The sequence below is a fragment of the Callithrix jacchus genome, chromosome 1 (assembly GCF_049354715.1).
Source record: "Callithrix jacchus isolate 240 chromosome 1, calJac240_pri, whole genome shotgun sequence".
Lineage (NCBI taxonomy): Eukaryota > Metazoa > Chordata > Mammalia > Primates > Cebidae > Callithrix > Callithrix jacchus.
Genome location: NC_133502.1, coordinates 168,190,366 through 168,207,631, shown reverse-complemented (window position 1 = coordinate 168,207,631; position 17,266 = coordinate 168,190,366). Strand labels below are relative to the sequence as shown.

The window sequence follows — 17,266 nt, the reverse complement described above, 5'->3', positions numbered from 1 at the left end:
CTGCTGGATTACCTTGTCGTATAAAATAGCATTTAGGTCAAGACAGTGACTGTGAAATCAAAATGCGTGGGTTGGAATTCCTGCTTCACCACTGACCAGCAATAAGCCCTTGAAAATGTTATTCAGTCTTTCCAAGCCTTGGTCCTCCCATCTGAAGAATGAGGTTCCTGTTAGTACCTTCCTCCTGGGAATATTGACATTTAAATAAGAGGATGCCTGAACAGTAGCTGGTGTACAGCAAGCTCTCAATAATGTTCATTGTCATTATTACAAGATTGTTTTAAGAGTTTCATTTGAAAGCCTGCTTTGAAGGACAGAGTAGTCAATTCTTTTTAATTTTTCAAAATATGTGATACTTGTACACCAAGAAAGAAATATCCTGTGGATAAGAAAAACAACAACTTTATCCACATTTTGTGGGAGAAAAACAAGGAAAAGAAGATTTAAATGACTTACATAGGGAGTGACTTTGGAAATTGTTTTTTTCCACCAATCAAGGAAGAGCTCTTATATTTCAGAAGACTTCATTTCTGCTTGCAAGAAAATTTACTGTTTACAGAACTGTCTTGTTTTTTCTTCAGATTTCATGGCTCAGATTGAGTGGTCAAATTATTTTTCATATGCGTTTCCTCCCCCTAGTCAATCCTGGAAAGATTTAATTATTAATTAGCAAGTAAATTAATAAATTAGTAAAGAAATGCTTTTGAGCACCTATTATGTACCAGGTGCTGTACTAGGACTGAGAGGCATAGCAGTGAATAAGTCGGTTAAGTCTCTTTCTCTACTTCTCATGTGCATATTCTAATGAGCCACCGACACCCCCTGCCCCCTACCACATGATGTCCAATAGTGAATTAGGGACACAGAGACAAAGCAGGAAGGGGATCGTGTTCCAATTTTGACACAGTGGTAAGGGAAGGACTTTATGAGGAGGTGCTGGTTGAGAAACTTGTTTGAAGCAAGGAAATACGCATTTGGGTATCAGGGAGGGAGTGACACGCTGGCTCATTAGAGAGTCTGAAGAAGACCAGCATAGCTGGAGCTGAGTGAGGGGAAGAGTGGGAGGAACCAAGGTCAGAGTGACAGCCAGAGACTGGACTGTGGGAAGGGGAGGGTCAGATTTAGGTTTTAATATGCCTATGGTTCCTGTGTCAAGAATAGATCGTAAAGGCAGAGAAGAGAAACAGAGAGACCAGATTGGAGGCTATCATGGTGCATTCATGTAAGCGAGATGACAGTGACCTCAACAACAGGTGTGGGGGAGTTGGAGTTAGTAAAAGTGATAAAATTCTGGACTTGGTTTAAAGGCAGATTCAACAGGATTTGTGGGGTACTGGGGAAGTGAAAGGACTCAAGGATGCCTCCAAGGTATTTGACCTAAGCAACTGGGGCAATGCATTCATTCCAGAGATGGAGAAGGCCAAATGAAAGAAAAGGGCCACACAGAAAGGGGAGTACTAAACACTGGGGTCTATTGGGGGGAAAAGGGGAGGGCCAGTGGGAGGGGGAGGTGGGGAGGGATAGCCTGGGGAGAAAAGCCAAATGTGAATGAAGGGGAGAAGTAAAGAAAGCACACTGTCATGTGTGTACCTACGCAACTGTCTTTCATGCTCTGCTCATGTACCCCAAAACCTATAATCCAATAAAAAAAAAAAAAAAAAAAGAAAGAAAAGGGCCATTGTTTTCTTTTTTAAATTGTTTTTTAGGATAGGATCAGAGCTTTCATTTTGGCCATAATAAGTATGCCTTAAATTTACAATGAGGATGCATCACCGCGTAGATGCTGTTGAAGCTGAGGTCCTGGATCTAATAAATATGTAGCAAGTATGCTACAGTAGAGTTAAAAATGGTTCAGAGTCTTCCACCTGGAATACTCCCATATTTAATAGTAAGGAAAATTGGTAGGAACTAGGAAAGGAGACTGACAATGGGAAACCGGGAATGAAGGAGAAATACCTGGTCATCAAGTATACTTGTTTCCTAGGGTTGCCTGCTGAAAACAGTGGAAGTTTATTCTCTCAGAGTTGTGGTGCTGGAAATCGGCAGTGCCAGCTCCTTCTAAAGCCTCTAGGGTAAGATCCTTTCTTCTTTCTTCCGGCTGCTGGCGGTTGCTGGCAATCTTTGGTGTTCCTTTGTTTACGGCAGCACAACTCCAGTCTCTGCTCTGTCTTAACATGTTCTTCTTCCCTGTGTCTAGACGCTCTATGTGTCTTTAAATCTGTCTCTAAAAGTACCCCAGACATTGAATGTATGGTCCACCCTAATCCAATGCAATCTCACCTTAACTAGGCTCCATCTGCAAAGATCCTGTTTCCACATAAGGTCACATTCACAGATACTGGGGATTAGGACTTCAACCGAACTTTCGTGGGACATGATTAAACCCACAACAGAAGGTAGTAGCAGTTTCTGGTTGACTCTGTATTTTATATCTTCTGGCAGCACTGCGTGATAATCATAATGAATATTCAGCTTTTAATTCTCCCTTCATTAGTCATCTGGGGAAATTCAAGGTAACAGCAATTTTCAGGTAGTAATTAGGCAGGATGCTAAGAAAGTATTACCCTGGAAGAAGGTTTCTGTGGTCAGATACATTGAAACAACACTCTGGTAAACAAGCATTGTCACTTGTTTATTGTTACTGTATTTAAGTTGTAGGACTCAGTGCCTTCATTGGGCGAATGCGCATTAGGGATCTCCAAGGAAAGGTGTGGAGCAAACAACATTCCCTTTAGTTTTCAGAACCTTCAGGTCATAGAGCATATCATGTTCAAATGAAGGGGAAGGCATGGGTGTCTGGAATGTGGAATTCTGAGGGAATGCTAAGATACTGAGAAATAAGAGAAGATGGCCCTCCAAATGACTTATAAATAACCTTCAGCGCTTTATCCTCCAGAGAATGCTTCTGTGCACATTGCACCATCTATTCACAATCAGCAAATTCCATTATGCAGATGAAATTCTGGGGAAACAAATCTGACATGAGGAGAGAGAGAGAGAAAAGTTTAATCTACCTCAGACATTTTATTTCATTTTAACCTTCTCCGGAAAATGTTTCCTCTGTAATGTTTCCAATGGATTTGAGTTGATCCTATTATGCTCTATATTTATTCATTCTTCTCCAACTAATATTCAAACATTGATCTGGAGCCCACTGTGGGCCAAGTACATTATGTATATTATCCCATTTAATCTTTCCCATGCCCTAAAATGTTTCCCCCTTTTATAAATGAGAAAACTGAGGCTAAGAGAGGTGAAGCAACTTGCACAATATTACAAATTCAGTAATGATGGTAATGGTATTCAATTCTAGGGCTGTCTATCTCTTAAACTCATGATTCACCCAGATTACTCTGGATGCCTTTGGCTTATTAGTTTGTTTTTTGGAAGGAAGAAGGAAAATTATTATTAATTCTCATTAATAACTTGCTACTCTCCTATGTTAACCTCACATGGAATATCAGATAAGGGAAAGCAAGTTATTAATGATAGTCACACTAGCCAATAATAATTGTGTTTTTACCATTTGGCAGACATTTCTGGCTGAAAGATTCACAACTTTCTTATAAAGGGGATTTTTATATTACCATTGCACAGATAAGATAATGGAGGCTTTGAGTGACTTTCCAGCTAATAAGTGCTAAATTTGGGATTAGATACCAAGTCTGACTTTAGAGTTCAGAATTTTATGCCATTTTTTTTCCTTCTTGCTATATTTAAATGGGCTCTTCCATTTGATGGTGCTGGGAGGTTGTAAGTATAAATGATGGTGCTTATTTGGAGCATTGTGTTAAGAAGGATCCTGGAGCTCTATCTGGGCTCAGTGCGAAAGAGTGATATTCAGGTCTGGTGATGTCTGCCCTGGGGATGGAGAACACAGGCGTGTGTGCTGTCATTGCTATTTTGGCTTAGCTCATCCACTGTTCTGAGGCACCTGTCTTGTTTTCTCGTTTCCCCTTTTTTATTTTTCCAAATTTCAAAGTATCAAATGGATAGTTTGCAGGGGAACAGCCAGGTTAGAATCATTACGAGAGTAGTTTTTATTTAAGAATAAATAAATTATAATGCTACCTAACAACACCTTGACATTTACTACCATTTAAGGGCACTATCATATCCTGTAGAGTTAGTTGACCCCCACAACAGGCTAGCAAGGTAGGTAGCATATGGTTTATTCTCCCACTTTAAAGGTAAGGAGACTGAGGCTCAAGGAGACACAGTGACCCCTTCAGGCCCTCACATGGTTTCTGAGTAACACTCACAGGTTTAAACACAGGTCTTCAGCCTTCAAATCCAGTGACCTTGCTACTACACAAATACTTATCCTAGTCTGGTCTAGTCGTCATTGTAGCTATGCTCAGAGAGTTGGGGTAAGACCAAGATAGAAGTGAAGTTAGTCCTGAAGATATATTATGTTGGTGCAAAATTAATTGTGGTTTTGATCATTGCTTTTAATGGCAAAAACTGCAATTACTTTTGTATCAACCTACTTTTGCACCAACCTAACAATTTGGGTGAGATGTAATGGGCATGGTAGGGAAGGAGTAAAGTTTAGAGAGGAAAACATTTCAGTACCCCTCCTTCTCTTCGCAGCCAACAATTCTTTCCTATATAACGATAGTATGACAATAACTAATATTTTTAGGTACTTACTCTAAGCTGGGCAGTGTGCTAAATGGCTTGCCTGGCTGATATAATTTAATCATAAATACAGTCCTGCAAATGAGGCCCCATTTTAAAGATGACAAAACTGAGTCTTGGCAGGGTTTACTATTTGCCCCAGCTGGGAAGTTTCTGAGCTAGGATCAGAATGCACGGGGTTCCGGAGCTAGCTCCTTCATCCAGCGTGCTCCTCTGCCTCTGTGAACTCCACTGTCAGATGGAGCTAGAAACCATGGACACCCTTTTGATATCTATTTTAAGATTCCATAGCTGTTGTTTGCTTATAAACATCAGATCTGCAGCTGATGTAACACACGGCACAGACTCACAGCGTGTCACAGAGCTGGCTGCACCAGGTTGGGGCCAGGACCCAGCCAGGCAGTTGCGTGCCTGCTATAAATACAGCCCTTTCAGCTGATGCAGCCAGAGACGTAAAGTCTTCCCTTCCAGAATTCTGACTTCAAATACATTTTTCTCCCCAGGCTTTCTGTCTTTCCTCAAATACCCATATAAATCCTCAAGTCTGTTGTTACTTTAACTTGCATCTATTTTTTCCTGCTTTGTATTGTTTTTAAACAGAAAAAAACCCTGCTTTTTTTTAAAACCCAATTTAATACCCCATTTAGAGTTGTCTTGCCAATCAGGAAATGAAATAAAATCACATCAGGCAAGGCTTTAAGTTCAGCCCTGTCTTCATATTTTGCCATTTGAGTCCTGAAATTTACACAGCCTCATTCCCACTCTAATTGATTCTTCTAACCTGACCATGACTTTTACCATCCTGTGGTCAGACCACTCAACTGGCCTTATTTCTCTGCTGTCAGATCATATATCACCTTTAAAAAGACCCACACTGTCAGGAAGTTTATGTCTCAAATTTAAGATTTCTTAAATGAAACAAGAACTGCTGGGCAGTTTAGAGAGCTTAATATAAATAATAAAACATTCAAATATGAGGTTTTTTTTTCTGAAAACTTTATAAAAAAATAAGATAATAACATCTCCCTGTATCACAGACATGCCACATGCAATCAATTTCTTTCAGCCTTATAAAACTGATAACAACAGGAATCTACTCTCACTTGAATGATGGTATCATTAGATTTGGGCTTGCAAAGGGTAACCCTTGCCCTATCTGTTAAAACAGGAAGAGATTGGCCAAGGCAATTGAAGCTCTGAGAGAATATAGTTGGTATGTTTAATCTGCTTCAAAAGTCACACTGCTTAGACTTAGAGAACACTCTGTTCATCACATGATGTCGTTATGTTTGCAAATACTACCAAAAATTGCAAAGAGACCTGGGAGTCTTGGTGGAACACACATCAGGCTGGGAGATCACAGTCCTGGTCTCCACACCTGGTTCAGGTGTAGTACTTAGAGCCACCATTTACTATATAATGGAAACTTTCAATCATAACTTAAACCTTCACAAAAATCTCTGGACAGTATTCTCCTCGTTTGACAGAGGAACATACTGTACCGTTTAATAAAGAAATTCAAGAAAGTCTCCTAAGGACATGAGCCAAGAAAATAGAGAATTGGAATTTGAGCATGTGTGACTGATGCCTGCCTCTCCTCTTAGCCAATGTACTGGCTTATTGTATTTTCTTAGACTGACCACTTCCCATCAGGTCTCGGTTTCCTCAGAGTGAAATAAGGAAATTGATCTATATAATGTTTCTTGCAAAACTAAAATGAACTTGGATTCGGAAGACTGATCTTGAGACCCAGAATTACTTTGCAAGTTATGTAGTCTTGGGCAAATTGTTCAATACTTCTGAGCCTCAGTTTCTAAATCTGTAAAATGGGGATAAAATCTTTACCTAAAAATCAAATGAGATAATACAATTAAGTGTTTTGTACAGGTATGGGCTTATTTTTATTCATTAAAAATGATTGCAAAGGACACAAACTTATTTTTTATGGCTGTGTAGTAGTCCATGGTGTATATGTGCCACATTTTCTTTGTCCAGTCTATCATTGATGGGCATTTGGGTTAGTTCCAGTCTTTGCTATTGTACACAGGGCTGCAATGAACATACGTGTGCATGTGTCTCTACAGTAGAACGATTTATAGTCCTTTGGATATATACCCAGTAATGGGATAGCTGGGTCAAATGGAATTTCTATTTCTAGATCCTTGAGAAATCACCACATTGTCTTCCACAATGGTTGAACTAATTTACACTCCCACTAGCAGTGTAAAAGTGTTTCTATTTCTCCACATCCTCTTCAGCCTCTGTTGTCTCCAGATTTTTAATGATCACCATTCTAACTGGCATGAGATGGTATCTCAATGTGGTTTTGATTTGTGTTTCTCTAATGACCAGTGATGATGAGCATGTTTTCTTATGTTTATTGGCCTCATATATGTCTTCTCTTGAAAAGTGTCTGTTCATATCCTTTGCCCACTTTTTACTGGGTTTGTTTGTTTTCGTGCAAATCTATTTTAGTTCTTTGTAGATTCTGGATATTAGCCCTTTGTCAGTTGGGTAGACTGCAAAAATTTTTTTCCATTCTGTTGGTTGCTGGTTTGCTCTAATGATGGTTTCTTTTGCTGTACAGAAGCTCTGAATTTTAATTAGATTAGGGACTTGGATGAATCTGGAAACCATCATTCTCAGCGAACTGACACAAGAACAGAAAACCAAACACTGCATGTTCTTACTCATAGGTGGGTGTTGAACAGTGAGAACACGTGGACTTGGGGAGAGGAGCGTCACACACTGGGGGCAGTTGCAGGGGGATAGCGGAGGGACAGTGGGAGGTGGGGAGTGTGGAGAGGGATAAAACGGGGAGAAATGCCAGATATAGTCAAAGCAGGAACAGAGGCAGCAAACCACCTCGTTATGTATGTACCTATGCAACAACCCTGCATGACCTGCACATGTTCCCCAGAACCTAAAGTAAGATTAAAACAAAAAAGATTGCAGTCAGACTAAAATCTTTAAAAAATTATGTTAACCATGTCAACAGCTAGCTTTAAAAATATTTATATTCTTATGCTCACATCTAAGACACGACTGACTGGTGGAGGAGTATTGAAGAGTAATTACAAGCAAGGACTACAGAATTAGACAGACCTATGTTCTCCATCACATACTGGTGATATTGCTAGTATGGCAAGTATTAGAATGGAAATCATAGTGTGTTGCCCAATAAGCCTATGCAAGCCTTATTGTCCTCTGTGAATGGAAATCATAGTGGGGCAACCCCATGGTGTTGGTGTGAAAATGACATGGGATAATAATACCTGCAAGGCATTTAGCATAGGGCCTGACACACACCAGCAGGCGCTTGGTCAGCATTAGTAAATGAGAGAATATTTAGCATGGTGGCATATGGGGCAACCTGTGATCTATTCTCCATACAGCAGCCAGAGGGATCATTTAAAATTGAAACTTGCTAATGTCACTTGTGTGCTTAAGACCTCAACACCTTTTTGTCACACTTAGGATAAAAGGCAGACCCCTTATCATGGCCTCATTTTCTCACCTAAGGCTTCAAGGTTAAGGCAACACAGAAAACCTAGAAGATCTGAGGTTTTTTTTTTTTTTTTTTTTGAGACAGAGTCTTGCTCTGTCATCAGTCTGGAGTGCCGTGGCCAGATCTCAGCTTACTGCAGCCTCTGTCTCCTAGGTTCAAGTGATTCTCCTGCCTCAGCCTCCCGAGTAGCTGGGACTGCAGGCATGTGCCACCATACCCAGCTAATTTTTGTATTTTTAGTAAAGACAGGGTTTCACCATGTTGGCCAGGATGGTCTCAATCTCTTGGCCTGGTGATCTGCCTGCCTTGGCCTCCCAAAGTGCTGGGATTACAGGTGTTAGCTACCACACTCAGCTTATGAGTCTTTTGATCATTTTTCTTATGAAATAATATAATCCCCTTAACCTTCCAGGGCTTTTTGACCTTGTGTCCCTCCCTGCCACCTTCCCAGCTATTAGCATTATGAAACCTGAATGAACTGAATCTTTCTGCAGGAAGGAACCATGACAAGGAAGCTGGAAGGATCAGAATAAGAGATGATTTAAATCTCAAATTCAGAGATAATTCTTCACTAATTCTTACCTTCATCTAGTCGTAGGGTCTGCATTACATTCTTCTGTGTGCATGATCCAGTCTGATCTGTTGACAACCCCACGAATAAGGGGACTAACATTGTTGGCACACTTGGGAGGCCAGAAGGCTGAAGCTCAGAGAGGATGAATGACTTGTCCAAGAATACTCAGGTAAAGAATGTTGGAACCAGGATGAAAATTCAAGCATTCAAGTAGATACACATACACATACATACACACATGCATATAATTTCAATTTCCCCTCCTTGTTTGTCATTCAGTGTCTGCTTCTCTCTTTTAAAAGAGGATTATTTGCCATTGGGGGATGAGAGTATAAGAAAGGCTTGGAAGTTTTACAAAGGATGCTCTGGAAAAGTGCCTGGAATCTATAACACATGGAGACTATATTCTAAAATATATTCTTAAAAATTCCTTTCCATTTTCATTGTTTCCATCTGTGGTGAACAGAATGATCACCCCCTAAAAATGTCTATGCCCTGGAACCTATGAATATGTTACCCTACTGGGCAAAAGGCTTTTTGCAGATGTGATTAAGTTGTAAAGATCTTAAAATGAGGAGATTATCCTCAGTTATCTATGTAGGCTTAGTATAATCACAAGAGTCTTTATAAGAGGGAGGCTGAAGGGTTAGAGTTAGAGAGATATATAAAGATACTGTGCCTCTGGATTTGAAAATAGAGGAAGGGGTCATGAGCCAGGAAATATGGGCAGCCTCTAGAAACTGGGAAAGGGAAAGAAATGGATTCTCTCCTAGAACCTCTAGGAGGAATGCAGCCTGCCCCATACCTTGGTTTTAGCCAATATGATCAATATCAGACTTCTGGCCTCCAGAGTTTCAAAATAATACTTTTGTGTTGTTTTAAGCCACTAAGTTTGTCCTAATGTTTTTACAGTAGCCATTAGTAACTAATACACCGCCATCCCCTCTTGCCTGGACAACTTCATCTAACTCCACACTGGTCTCTGTCTTTCTACTTTGCCCACCCCAACATACAAAATCTATTCTCCATACAGATTTTGTAGGGAGAATCACTTAAAACTGAAACTTGCTAATGTCCCTTGTGTGCTTAAGACCCTCAATAGCTTCTTGTTACACTTAGGATAAAAGGCAGACCCCCTTATCATGGCCTCATTTTCCCACCTAATTCTTGAAGGTTAATGAACTTGTCCAGTCACTCCTGGTTAAGGGGAGAGCTGATCCTAGAACCCTAAGATCTGGATTAAGTTCCTCTGTTTGGGGATATGTAAGCATGTTCTTTGATCTGGACTAGGTTCCTAAGAACAAGAAAGTAACGAGATTTCCCCCCCAAAACGTCAGAGCAATTGCCATGAAATGTCTGAGGTTTCTAGATGGAAGGCTGAAAGAAACTGGAAAACAATTTTTTGGAACTTTCTCCTTTCTACTCTTAGAATTTCCTGTACTCAGAAATATACAAAGTGTTAGAAAAATCAATGACTCAGGGGAATTCTCTAGGAAAAAGAAGGACCATTTTAATAAACTACTTGTTTCCCAAATGCATAAATAATAAATAAATAATAACATATAAAGTATATGCTTATTCATGTAGGGTTATAAACATGAAATCCCAGGCTAGAAACATATGGGTGGGTGTATAGGCAAAGTGTTGTAATAGATCTGCTTTTTCAAAAGAAAATAGAAATCTGGAGTTTTATGTGAAAAAAAATCCCAATTTTTAAATACTGACCATGGAATGAAAAAATTCTTTTAACCTTATGAAGACCAAATGGATGGTTTCTATGGACTGAATAGGGTCTATGACCACCTGCTTAAGATGCTGGTCCAACATGTAAGATGCTGATCTCTAAGAGCTGTGATCTCTCTGACACACTGAGGTTCTATGGTCAGGCTTGGCCTCGGTCTACGTACATGTCTCTCTTCTCTTTGGATCTTGGTTGGCAAATGGGAGCCCAGAAGAGCAGCCGAGGATTGAGTGCCAGGGATCTCAGGACACAGTACCCAAAGGCCACAACCCTCGGTCATCTCATGTCCTAGGGGTGTGTCATGCCCCTGCTGGGTGCTGAGAGGACAATGACTGTAAGAGCTATGCTCTTCCCTCAATTTAGTTCAACCTTTAAAATACCTGATGGGCCTGTTAACGCTCTAGGATCTATGTATTAGAGGCTTCAATTACTGGGCTGAAAAATATAGGATCTCTGCCTGTAGTGAGTTCACAGTTGGGGAGTCGGGTCATTGTGAGACACATAGATAAACATGTAAGCATCATAATTTGCTCCATGTATAACATGGATTGATAAATTACATGAATCTAAGGATACAAATCCCTGCCTTGGAGGACTGTTAATTCAGGTAGGATTTTTTTTGAGAGTAGGTGGCTTGATGGCATGTGCATACCTATGTAATAGTCCTGCATGATCTGCAGGTATACCACAGAACTTAAACTATATTAAAAAAAAGAGTAAGTGGTTTGAAGTATATCTTAAAAGATGATAAAGGTTTTTTGGGAGTTTTTGTTTGTTTTCAGATGAAGGTAGAGAAGTGTTCTCCAAGGAGCGGGAACCTCTTGAGCAGGGGTCTTTGCTCCAAGTATCATAGATAAGCTCCAGTTAGGGAGAATGAATGTATATTTGAGGAAATTAGATGATAAGATAGTAAGTTGAAACAGGACATCAGGCAAGTATGGCAAAGAAAATATGCCAAAGAGGAATAAGATGGTGCACCAGAATGAGGGTCGTAGGTCCTCATGCTAGTGTTCTTGGCTTTGCACTGACCTTGCTAAAAGTCTTAGCTTTCTCCCCAGGGTAGGATCTGTGCTCATGATCAGTGGAGCTTCAATGAGGCCAGGGAAGGGGCTCTTTTCCCCTTACTTCTTCCAGGGCACAAAAAGAGTACTGTGGCTGGCCTAGGATCAGTCACTGGGAACCAGATTAAGGATAGCATCTATGTTCAGACCAGCCTGAAGAAGTCATATGGCTTGCCTCTGCCCAGCCTGAAAAGAGGATACAACCTCCTCCTTTTCCCCATGATTCACTCTGCCCACAACACTAAAAATCCAAAGTCAGTTACCTTGAAACTCCTGATAATCTTAGTTCTAGCAAAAATAGTCTATTTGAACTCACATACTTTCACTGAATTTTCTCTCTTCTGACCCCCAAAACATCACTTTCACTGGTTTACCACTGTTCACAAGACAACCTACTTATTTTACAGCTTATCTTTCAAGTTTTATCATTAATTCTTTATTCAAAGTCACCACAGTGGGGTCTGTTTTGACATTTCTATTTAATCTCCCCCCTAACAATAACTCCCTAACTTTCTATTTTACTATATTTTCCCTAGAACACATACCCTAACAGGACAAGTATTTTTGTTGTTTTATTTACTGCAGTATCCTGGCACCTTTGACAGTGTCTGACACCCATTAGAATGTCTTTCACATTGACATTTGTTTCACAGATATTTACTGAGCTCATACTAATGTGCTAAGTCTCTATCCTCATGGAACTTACAATCTATCTGCCACTTGACTATCAGACATTTCAGGGGAATGACAGCATCTTATCCATTTATGTATCCCAGATATAGGATGATGTGTAGTACATGGAAGATGTCCTGTAAAGTCTTGTTGAATGAATTAATCTGCTCAGTGTGGCTCCCTACAATCCAGCCAAACTGGGTTTCTCAATAATCTTGAGAATGTCCACATTTCCTGAGACCTTTTAACTATTCTATGCAAAAAAAAAAAATGGATTTCAAATTCTCTCTCTAATAGCATTCACTCATCTGTAGTGATGCATTGAGATACTAAAAAGATGAATTCTGCAGCAAAATAGATGCGGCTTCAAAACCTAGTACTAGCTGGATGCAGTGGCTCATACCTGTGATCTCAGCACTTTGTGGGGCTGAGATGGGAGGGTTGCTTGAGCCCAGGAGTATAAGATCAGTCTGGGAAACATAGCAAGACCTTGTCTTTACAAAAAAGTTTAGAGAATAGCTGGGTATGTTGGTGTGCACCTGTGGTCCCAGCTGCTTGGGAGGCTGAAGTAGATTGCTTGAGCCTGGGAAGTCAAGGCTGCGGTGAGCAATGATTGCTTTCCAGCCTGGATGACAGAGTGAGACCCCATCTCAAAAAAAGAAAAGAAAAAGAAAACCAATATGGTGACCTAATATTGGAACCCCTGCACACATATGACACAATGACCCCAGCATTGCTATATAAAGGCAGCTCTTAGTGACTCCCTTTGAAAATGAACTAGGACTTACCAAACTTAGCACTGTCATTTACTGCCTTTGTGAGTGTGGTTAACTAGCTTAACTTCTTTAAATTTTGGTTTCCTCACCTTTAAACAGAATTGAACAATAGTGTTCCTCTTATTAGCTTGGTGTGAGGATTTAGTAAGGTAATGCATTATAAAACACTTGGTACATTAAGCACTTAATGAATGTCAATCATTAATTATGTGTAGATTTAAAAACCTTTATATACCGTCTTATTGCATGATTCTAGTACCTCCTTTTTAATGCTTGACTCAGTTTGTCTTGTTGCCACAAATGCTTGCATATTAATCTTCTTTCTAAGTTGCATTCCTTATGTAGGATATGTTTATGACAGATGAGTAGGGTGGTAAGAGTGAAAGGCAGAAGTTAGGCAGGTGATGAATCAAATCTGAACTTTGCTACTGGGTAGCTGTGTGAGTAGGAACAACAACTTCCCTTCACTTCTGTGACCTCCACTTCCTCATCTGATAAATGGGCATGGCAACATCTGCAGCACAGAGCTGATAGGAACATTCAACAAGATCCCACTTGGACAGTGTCTAGAAGACACTTGATGGTTCATACCTATTAATGCCTGTCTCTTGGCTATTAAAATTCTTTTCAGAGGATAGACTGTCCGTAACACCAGTAGCCCTCTCCCTACTTCCATCTGGGATCCTGAACCTTTTACTATATGCCCTTTTTGCATTTCATGAAATCCCACTGCAATGGGAAAGCTGGTTGGAAATATCTCCCAGCCTCCTGCGGATGATTGGTTTACACCTAAATCACAAAATCTGATTACAAGTTTGTAAATGTCTTTGCTTGCTGAGAAAGACCCATATTATTAATCGTCATAAAATTAAATTACCCAGTGCATTTCTTTTCCAAAAGAAAAACTGATCCATGTTCCCTAGTCAGCCTGCATAATGTAGATGTATAAACAAAAATGGGAGGAGAAAAACACCCGCCATGTTATTTATTCAGTTCCAAAACATTTTCCACACTCCATATGGCAGGATTTTTTTTCCCCCTCTCAAGCCTTCTTCACAGATGTAATTATAATTCTTTTCACCTTCCCCAGAGAGATCATCTTGAGTATTGTAAAGATTGTGTGAAACTTGAGACCTTACATGGAACTTTGTTATTATGGCAATTGGTCTCTTCCTCCTTTGCAAAATTCAGCCACTGGCCCAAGAACACTTGCTCTGCTAAGCATCTGGCCTGGGGTTTTCCCTGGGGACTATTAATGATGGGTGAAGGATAAATGCTATCATGCTCCCTTTTTCATCTGTATCACCATCTCTCTGGTAGGTATGCAATTCAGCTGGACCAGTGAGCTGCACGGTCAACCTGAAACATGCCCATGACCCTCCTTTTCTCTGGTGTCTTTATCATCTTTGGAGTGTTCTCTGATCCCATTTCAGTGCAGACCTTTGCAATATTTCCACATCACATTCTTACCTTGAGAGACCTTAGCATGTACCTCTCATTATGTCATATGAAGCCAAGCATGGGATTGAACACTAAGAGACATTTGCTAAATTCTTGTCTTAGTCCGTTTGGGCTGCTATAACTAAATACCATAAACTGGGTAGCTTATAAACAGCATAAATTTATTTCTCATAATTCTGGAGGCTGGGGAATCCAAGATTAAGGTGCCAGCAGATCAGTTTCTAGTGAGGTCCTGCTTTCTGGTTCATAGATGGCACCTCCTCACTATGTTCTCACGCGGACAAAGGGGTGATCTAGCTTTCTGGAGCTGTTTTTATAAGGGCACACATCCCATTAATGAGGGCTCTGCCCTCATAGCCCCATTACTAAACAAGAGCCCCAGCTCCTAATACTATCACATTGGCGATTATGTTTAAACAGCTGAATTTTGAGAAGCCACAAATGTTCAGGCCATAGACCTTACCCATTTTAATTTTTCTGGTCCATAGGATTATTAATAATGATTTAGGTCAATCCAGAATTGTATGCAGATTTGGCTAGGCATTCCTAAGAAGGGCAAGACATCCCTGGTTTTTATTAAACACTCTTCTCATGTTAGACTTTGTACTAAGTGTTGTGTGTACATGATCTTGTTTGTGTTTACAATAACACTGCGAGGTGAATATTATTTCACCCAGGTGGAAACTGAGGCTCAGAGCGCTTATGTGCTTGGTCAAGGTCGCAAGTGGTTTCTCTGTCACAATGTGGTAATAGCAATAGAACAGCGACCTAGTGTTGGACACCCTGCACACATATGACACAATGACCCCGACATTGCTACAAAAAGGCACCCCCTTTGAAAGTGAACTAGCACTTATGAAGCATAAGGAACTTATACATAAGTTCCCACAGCTAGCAAATGTGTTCTTACCCAGTTCACCACACAAAATATACAGCATGTCACACACCCTCTGAGTTTTAAAACATGGAAACCTAACCTCCATTTATATCCTTGTTTCTATGGGATGATGTGTTCCAAACTCCAAACATCTGAGTTACGAAGGCACTTTTGGCAGCATAACCTGTTTATGTGTTGAAGACTGTCTGTATCTTCCATGCTGATAGGGTGCGTCTGGCAAGAACAAAAATCGTCTTGTGATTTACCAGATGGCAATTCAGTTCTCCAGCTGGATTGGAGATCCCAGGGGACCCATCTCTTCTAGCAGGATTCCAGCAGTAGCACCCTAAGCTGCAGCTTCACCACCAGACATAGGTCTTCCATGGCTCCGACTGGAATTACATGGTTTCCACAGAATGAGAGGGAGGTCTCCAGGTCAACAGGGTCCCTTGCTTGACATTTTCCTTGGTCATTCCTCAATGGACACATTCGGCATTAGAATAATCACAGCCACATGCATCCTCCAAAGTTTTATATTCACAAACCATTAGCTCTAAAAGGTAGAAACAGTTCTGTAGAAGTCATCCAGGAAAGGGCTATGCTCAGTGGTTTACAGTAATGTTTTCAAATGTTTTTGACCACAACTTCCAGAAAAATGTACATTTTATACTGTGACCCAGTGTGGCCATAAGTATATATGCATATATAAAATATATACTTCATATAATTGAACATATATTTCAAGTAGTTGAAATATATCTGTAAAACATATATGTATGTGCATGTAACAACAAAAATTCACAAAACAATACTGACTCTTAAGTGTGTGTGATTTGCTCTTATTTTTCTATTCTAATCAATTTCAATTTATTCCATTTTATTGCTTCTCATTGAAAAATGTGCTAGTTGCAACTCACAACATTGTTTTTACAGTCTGCAGTTTGTAAAACACTATTTTAGTGTGGATTCCAGTTACAACTCTGGGGTACTGGGCCTAGCCTTCCAGCCTCAGTTTTCTCATCTGTAAAATAATACCATTATTTTTCTCATCTGATTGTTGTGAGGACCGAGTAGAATGATGGTTACATATGGATCCTCAATAAATGAAAGCTTTCATAATAAAGATTGTGAAATATTATATAATTCATATTCTTCACTTTAAAGACAGGAAACTAAGAGCCACTGAAAGGGAAGAAGTTCACCAGAGGTCACTCTAGTCATAAGCAGAGTTTGTGGCCAGAATCCAAACTTCAGATACATTCTAGTACTCCAGGCCACCTCTGAAATGTCCTGTTTTTTAGAAGCCGCACTAACTGCTCATGATGACCACATGTCTTCAAATGTCCCACTCCTTCTGTGCCTTTTCCAGCCTCTTGGAAACCCATTTTTACTAGGTTCCCTGAAGAGGCTTTTCAAGATGCCAGTGCCCCAGGGAGAGCATGTGTTCTCCCACCTGCTGAGTGTAACAGCTAGTAAATGGATGTCTTGGTCAGGGATTGAGGCCACAGGGATGCTCAAATGGAAGAAAAGAAGTCTCCCAAAGGGCTTGCTTACTCACTCTCTGTCCCTCAGAGGGACTGACACTGGGAAGGTGAGATCACAGAGTGTACTCAAGTTCTGAGTCTGGTCTATAAGAACTACAGAGGCATAAGCTCAGGGTTTTGTGGGGAAGCTGATCGCTGTGAGTGAAGAATGTTTTCATCATTTTTGCATAGGTGTAGGATGAGGAACTCAGCCAGGGCTTTCTAGCCCCATTCCTGGTGATCACCTGCTGCTTTCTTACCTGCTTGCCTTTGCTTAGGCAAGTTCTTCCTGCCTAGAACATGGTCCTTTTTTTAAAACTACATATTCAAATCCTTCCCATTTTAATGCTTTTTGATGATGCCTCACCTAATCCCCCTGCTAGAAGATACCTCATGGCAGCTGGTCATTCTGTAGCTGTATCATAGGTAAGT

The 17,266-nt window shown here is 40.3% G+C and overlaps 1 protein-coding gene across 5 annotated transcripts in view; it reads left to right on the top strand.

Moving 5' to 3' along the window:
- The window catches only part of LOC128928182 (uncharacterized), a 556,644-nt gene that overhangs the window by 289,833 nt on the left and 249,545 nt on the right, over positions 1 to 17,266 (top strand). Inside the window, exon 7 of one of the 5 annotated variants that reach the window (XM_078350502.1) lies at positions 1,985 to 15,991. The exons of the other annotated variants lie outside the window; for them this stretch is intronic. The gene's annotated coding sequence lies outside the window, so the exon portion shown is untranslated. Of the gene's footprint in view, positions 1 to 1,984; positions 15,992 to 17,266 lie in introns of those variants that run through there. 5 annotated transcript variants of the gene reach the window in all.